The following is a 7,919-nucleotide window of genomic DNA, read 5'->3' on the forward strand; positions in this document are numbered from 1 at the left end:
TTAATTACTTTTTAAACATAGGAAAACCAAATTTTGATTAATATAATTGATTATATAATTAATTATTTCCTAACATAATCAATTATGTTAAAAAAAGCCTATAAAATATTTCAATGCAAATTTGTCAAGGCTATTTTAGAGAACGATTCATTCATGTTTTACAATTTAATTAAACTAAAATAGTAAGCCAAAGAGAAAGGAACCAATAAAAAGTTTCAAACATTATAAAAAATCAGCATCAAATCAATACATCGTGCTTTGACATATTTTTCTAACAATTTCTCCTTTTTAGGAGTCTTGTGTGGTAAATTCATCACATTGGTTACTGAAACAATTAACAAAAGTACATTTTTTTTCATGGGAAATGATAAAAAAAAACAAAGAAAAATACAAACCAAATGAAATACAATATAGACTAATATGCAACATGAAATTCATTTTATAGAAGTGACAAAATCCATGACAAATTTTTAAAATAATATAAATATCAATGAGTACAAACAAATCCTTAAAATAAAACTTTATCATCAAAATTATCATTATAGCATTTTCTCACCCATATGAGTCATACAATCTCCCTCTAAAAACAAACATTATAATGACATGAAGCATTGGAAATTGTAAAATTGTAAATATATATATATATATATATATATATATATATATATATATATATATATATATATATATGTTTAAACTCTCATTTGGTCCTTGTATTTGTATGTCAAACTCAAGTGGGTCATCATTTTTTTTTCGGTCTCAATCGGGTCCATAAACTTGTAAAAATGAGTCAATTAAGCCCTCTCCGTTAAGTTTTGGCTGACGCCGTTTATAGTTGCGTACTGTTTGATTAAGTAGAATTTTTATTTAAATTAAAATATTATGAAATGGCAAAATTTAATTGGTTAATGTTAAAATTATAGGGTTTTCTCTTTGTGATTGGGGTTTCGAATCTGTGTGCAGGTTTCAAATGGAGGTGCAAGCTGCCATGGTTGCATGAGATTGATGATGGAGGTCGCGATTGAGAAGATGTTCGCGGTCTGGTTCTCTCTGCAGATGCATGTTTATGGTGATGTGCAAAGATGGTGTTCAGGCATGGTGGAGATCGCGAGTAGGGTGGTCTCTACAACGACGACTTCTACTCCAATTGGGATTTTAGATCTCTGTATTTTTCTTGCAAGTTGAAGGCTTATGCGCGGAGGAAAGATAATTGTTGGTAGCGCTGGAGCAGCAGAAGGGTTGTAGTGGATTCTTTACCAATATCTGGGAGGACTTCCCCAAACTCTCTGAGGATGAAAATTCCAACATTAAAAGCTCCCATAACTAAACATTAATATCAATAACTCAACATTAATATCAATAACTCATCATTAATATCAATAACTCAACATTAATATTCAAATTCTTATATGCACGTGGCTTTTGGGTGTACAAGAAAAGTGGCAATTCCTCCCTAGGAACAACTTTCTTTGCCTCAACCTAGCGATAAACGAAACAGTATTGAAGATGACCCAATATCAGAAAATAAAAAAGTGTTGAAGATCTATAATCCTTGTTCTCTAACAAACTACAATTGGTATGGACAAAACTAATTGGATACAGTTTTCCAAGTGTTAAACACAACACAAGTCCAGTATCTAAACCACAAGTTTAATTTAACAGTTAAACTTCTGTCAATCCATGATTGTAATTTTGTATTATGAATTTATCAACCCAGTTCATACCTTACTGTCAATACTTAATTGTAATATTAGTTTCTGCATCACGTGACATCCCGCATTTCTGATATCATAATTGTATTTATACAATTCGAAGAAAAGCTTTTGTTTTGATGTGGTTTTGTTTTCATAGTGTCTAGATTTCATTCAGTATTTAAATCCAAAGAAACCATCTAATTTAATTTTAATCATGATCTGCTTATAAATTTAAGCCAAATAAAAATGAGGCATATCTGCCAAATGAAATGAATGTGGTAACTAGTATATCAGTATTTTTTTTCTATGGACAATATATACAATCAGAACTCTTCAAATTACAACTTAGAGAAACTAGTATATGCCCAACATAATTGCAATTAACACAACAAATTGTGAATTCAAATTAATTTTACTTGCAGTATATCCCTTAAAGTGGAAAGGAATTTTGACTAGTTTTGGCTTCTGAAATCTCCATGTACATATGCTTTTGCACTTGCAGTATTTCTGTTTTGCATCTTCTATCAATGGTTGGTTATACCCATCAGCTCAATTTTGATTAGAATGTATGATTGAATTGATCAACTAGGAAGAAGCAAAGATGGGGTCAGTTCAGGATTCTCAAGTGTTGATTCCTTGTTGGGAGACCAAACAAATACACCAAGCAAAAAACGGAAAGGGAAAATCCCCAAAATCTCACTCTGTCTTTCCTTTCAAACCTCTTCTCCCACTGCTTCAAAACGATACAATTATGTTGTGACCGGCGGCGAGCTTGGTGGCGCCCTGGCTCGTGGCTCGCAGTGGCCGGCCCCGCTCAAGAGGCGATTGATGGAGGAACGAGAGAGCTCCTCTCTCACGGGTGAAGAGAAGAATGAGAAGGAATGATTGATTATACAATAGAACACTCATTCAATTTAACACACATTGTCACGTCAACTAAAAAAAATTACAGTTCAGCATCTACAGACGGCGTCAATGAAAACTTAACGGAGAGGGCTTAATTGGCTCATTTTTACAAGTTTATGGACCCGATTGAGATCGGAAAAAAAACGATGACCTACTTGAGATTGACACACATATACGAGAACCAAATGAGAGTTTAAATATATATATATATATATATATATATATATATATATATATATATATATATATATATATATATATATATATATATATAATATGACAAAAAAATAATTATAAAAGAAAGTATGAGAAATTTACATGAAGCTTAACTAAATAATTGATTAGACGGTAACCGATTATAATACATAGAAATACAAACCAAATTATACATATCTTAATAAATAGTCTTACCAACCTTGCATATATGTCCAATTAATGTTAGATGACTCGATCTAACTCTAGGTATAAAAAAAGTGGTTTTAATTAAAGTATCATTTTAACTAAACTCAAATAATTATAAAGAAAAGTATACCAAAAAACTTTTTCCTTTATCAGTATATTTTAGTGTAGATAAACAATTGATTATAGGTGTTTAATTAATAATTAAACACGAGACGTCAAAGATTCTGGTCCAGCATCATTGATGAGCAATGACAATAACTTTTGATTATTTCTTTACCTCCACTCCACATACATATAAACAATCATCTATTATAACTTTTAATTTCACTGTGGTTGGTGGCTTTTGGCAATGCCAAAAGGGCACAGAGTGAAAAGGGTTTAACGTCCCTCAAGGATAACACCCCTTCTACCTAATGCATCTTTCCTTTTCTTTTTCAGAAGAAGATCGTGCAGAATTTATTAAACTAAAAAGGATTAAATTAAAGAAGTTAGATAACTTTCGTATTGGATAAAAAAAAGTATTATGTTGTTTTCCTGTCAATCTACTTTAATTAATTTTATAATAAAAATACCATAACAACGTAAATTCAATTGAAGGAATTGTTTTATGAAGATTTGTAGGGAAGATTTAATAATAATGAGATCAAAGATAAATATTCTCGTTATATTAATATCATCTCTTAATTAAAATTTTAAAATAATAAATTTATGCATCATATTTAACTCTTATCTCTATTCAATATAAATTTAAACTCGTAATTGTGTTTCTGATATAAATTACTCCATGATCTTTAAAATCAAATTTATAAAGACTCAACAAAATCAAAGGTAATATGTTCATCTTTATATTTATTTAATTTTAAATTTAATGTTGTTATTTGTTTGAATTTAAATTTTATTCAATAAAAAATTTATAATATATAGAGCAAATTAACTTTATTTATATGATATATTATCGTGAAAGTGTAGATAAATTTTAAAAAAAATCATATTTTATTGACTTATTGATATTAATTTAAAAATCACATTAAACATAATTTTTAATTGGTTAAAAAAATATATCAACTTTTTTGTGTTTGTGTGCATGTGTATATGTTTTTTTATGTATTTATTTTTGTATTTTTGTGTTTTTTTTGTAAGTCTATGTGTTAATGTTTGTGTTTATATTTGTATTTGTGTTATTATATTTTTGTTTGTATATGATTTTGTATTGTTAGAATATGCTTTTCATATACAACTAGAATTAAAGCACAATCAAATATTTATCCTTATGAACAATTCCCCAATTCACAATGAAAATAGAAGGTGGAACCATACCTGAATTTGTCATCTAGAATAATTAAGGTGATGACATTAGCAATGGATATGTGATCTTTCAAATGTAGAGCATCTTAGATTCTTTTTTGGGTTTTCTCTTCTAATGGGATGAAAAGAAAATATTACGAATAATACCTTCTATCTCTAAAAATGGTGACTATAACTCTTTTATGATACATTTAGAATTTTAATATTTTTAATTTGGTCCCCTATCAAATTCATATAGAATTAGTCTTTCATGACTATCAAGAAATGACAATCTCGTCCAATAAATTGTCAGGATAAGACAAGATCGTCTAATAGAAATATTGATCTTGGTTTTGAAATTTAACTAAATAATATGAAACAAAGAAGTCTCTATATATGAAAAGCTAACCCCAAAACTAGAAAAACACTTAAGGAAACCAAATAGGTTAAAGCACTTACCGTAAAGAAAAACAAGACTAAAAAATCTAATATTGATAATCAATTATAAAATAATGTTTAAGAAGAAAAAAACATCATTTTTTTAATAGTAATATGTTCTTATTAAGTTAATTATAAAAGTATGTTTAAGAAAAAAAAACTCAAAACAAATTTTAGTATTAGTATACCTTTATTAAATTAATTATAAATTTATGTTTAAGAATAAAATTCAATTAAATTATTACCAATGTTGGTTAATTTTTACTAGTATTAAAAATTATATTTAATGAATTAAAAAAATCAATAAATTATAATTTTGTTTAGGAAAAAGTAAATGATTAATTATTTGAATTTTTTTAAATCAATTTTTATTTTTATTTTCTTTTTTTATTTCTATGTTACTTATCGTTTAGCCATTGTTCACTTGAATGGATTTGAGGTAGAGTAATTGAATGGATTTGACGGAGAGTGATTGGGTGGATTTGAGAGGATTTAAAAATAACTTTTTTTGTTGTTTATTTGAATGAATTTGGAGGTAAATGAGAGTAGATTTGGAAGTAAATTTTTTTAATCTATCAAATCCTACATTAATTCTCACAAATGTTGCTTGCTTCTAAATTCACTATCACTTACCTTCAAATTCACTCAAATAAACAACACAAAATTTTATGTTCAAATCTTCTCAAATTCACTCAATCACTCTCCTCCAAATCTATTCAAGTAAACAAAGGGTTAGTGATTTCACTCCTTGTTTTTCGTTATTTTCTTTATTCTAGAGTTCTTCTTTTCAGTGTTTTGACATATTCAAATTTTTGAATTTCATGTTGTTTTTGTATCAATCTTTAAATCTCATTTGTAGTTAGTATGTTACATGTATTATTGTTGTTTTTATTCCATTTTATGAATTTGTCTTAGGATTATAAATGTGTTTTTTGTTCGATTTTTTTTTTTGGTATTTCTCAATTTATGGATTTTAAGAGTTTTTCTACATATATTTTATCGAGGAATTAAAATATTTGCTTGAATTGAATTACAAAATTACTAATTAGGTTAGTTTTAACCTTTTATAAATAATAAAAATAAAAACTCTAATGAAATAAGTGATGAACACAAATTGAAATAGAAACCAGTATAAAAGTTAAATAAAATTGGTTATGACAAACTAATAAATAGTTTTGCATAAGAAAACTCAAAAGCTAGATTTTAAATAAAAAGTTTCACCGTTAAATTTCCTTTATATCCTAAACCTTTGAATTGTCTTTGCTAATGATCATTATTAATTAATTAATTTTTTTTTAAATATGGAGGCACGAAAATGTTTTTTCTTTTTTAACATATTTTATACAAATTTGGTTGCATTAAATTGGATGAGATTTATCTGACTTAAAATTAATGAATTTTATTATGAACTAAACCTAATCCAATTACTTAAGCCAATAAAAAAATGTATGATTGATTGAGTTGGTTGGTTACAGTCCTAGTTTCCACGTCCAAAATTGCCTCTCAATAAAATATGAATGCCAAATTTTACGGCTGAAAGATACTTCAAACCCTAAATTGACAATTAGACAGATTTTGGGAAATTTTATTTTACTTGAAATTTGAAAGTGACCATTGGGCTGTCATCATATGTGTAGGGAATCCAAGGCATGGTTGCTTCATCCTGCCCTATGAAATTTCATCTTTGTAGCTTTTTTATTGAATGGGTATAATAATTCTTTTCTAATTTATTGAAATGGCTAATTTTTTAAAAAGTTATATAAATAGAAAAGCAGTGCTATTAAAAGCATCCCTCCAAAGCAAATTTGTCTTTTCAAAACATAATTTTGTATCTAATAAAAGTTGTACTTTGAATACAAGATTTTCTATTATCTTAAATCAAGTCGTTATTGAAGCATACGACTTTGTATTTTTATATTTTTTTACCCTGATTCTTTTTATTGAAAATAAACATATTTTTTATCTTTAATATTTTGATTTTTTTTAAAAAATTTATACAAAAATTTAGAAAAAGAAAAAAATTATTTGAAAAGTAAAAAAGAGTAGAAACTTTAATTTTAATTTCATAATCAAAATATTAAAATATATCTCAAAATAAAAATATTTACATAAAAATGTTCAAGATTTAAAATGGTAATAATGAAAAATATTAAAAAAACATTTTAAAATAAAATGTATGTTTATATAAAAGTTTAAAACTTAAAAACCATCTTACTATAAATGAACAACTTTTATAAAACCAAAAGATTTAAAAAGAAAAATAAAAAGTGTTTTTTTTAAGAACGAATTTCTTAAAAAAAATCATGTTTTCAAAAACTGATTTATTTTCTTTTTATATATAGTCATCTTTGAAAAGTACTATTTGTTCAATTTGAAGTCGTGCTTTCAAAGTATAATTATCGTCTTTTTTATCTAAAATTGTGTTTGAAAATATGATTCTTTTAATTTTTAAAATCGTGTTTGTTTATTTATTGTATAATTTTTCAAAAATATACTAATTTCTGTATATTTGGAAAACAATATAAAAAGATAAAAAAGTAAAATTCCTTTGTTTGTAAACAAGGTATGAAAGTAGTGATTAATGATATAAAATGGATATGCATTGTTATAATGTAGAAGTAGAAACCCAAGTAATGAGTGAGGAAACAAAAGCAGTACAATGAAAGTCTGTAAAAAATTGCAAACAAAAATAGTGAGTGGTCACTTCAATCATTTAAAACATCACCATCAAATTCCAAATCTAATTTTATGTGGCGCAAAGTAAAGTTAGCAACCCAACTCTTTGTCCTACATAATAAATCTTTCCAATACATTAATATTTAATTTTCATTCACTGTTACTCTACTTTTTTTACTTTATCAACTAGTAAAACTTATTTTCATCAACATTTTTAAAATAATAATTATAATATTCTTGTAATTTCTGATATTTTTATACAATTTAAGTTAACCGCCATTTAAAAAGTCAAAATGAAGATATAATTAATTTATTTTAAAATAATGATTACTTAAAAAATAAAATTAGAAAAACAAATATAAAACAATCTCCATCGTATTTAAAAGTATAGGATATAAAATAAACAATTAAAAATAGCGGTGACTAACAAAGGAGAAAAAAAGTGTAGGTAATACAAGAATTCATAATATATTTAGGTTTAATGCAATAATTTACACTTTTTCAATGTTTCACTCAAAA

The sequence above is a fragment of the Vigna angularis genome, chromosome 1 (assembly GCF_016808095.1).
Source record: "Vigna angularis cultivar LongXiaoDou No.4 chromosome 1, ASM1680809v1, whole genome shotgun sequence".
Lineage (NCBI taxonomy): Eukaryota > Viridiplantae > Streptophyta > Magnoliopsida > Fabales > Fabaceae > Vigna > Vigna angularis.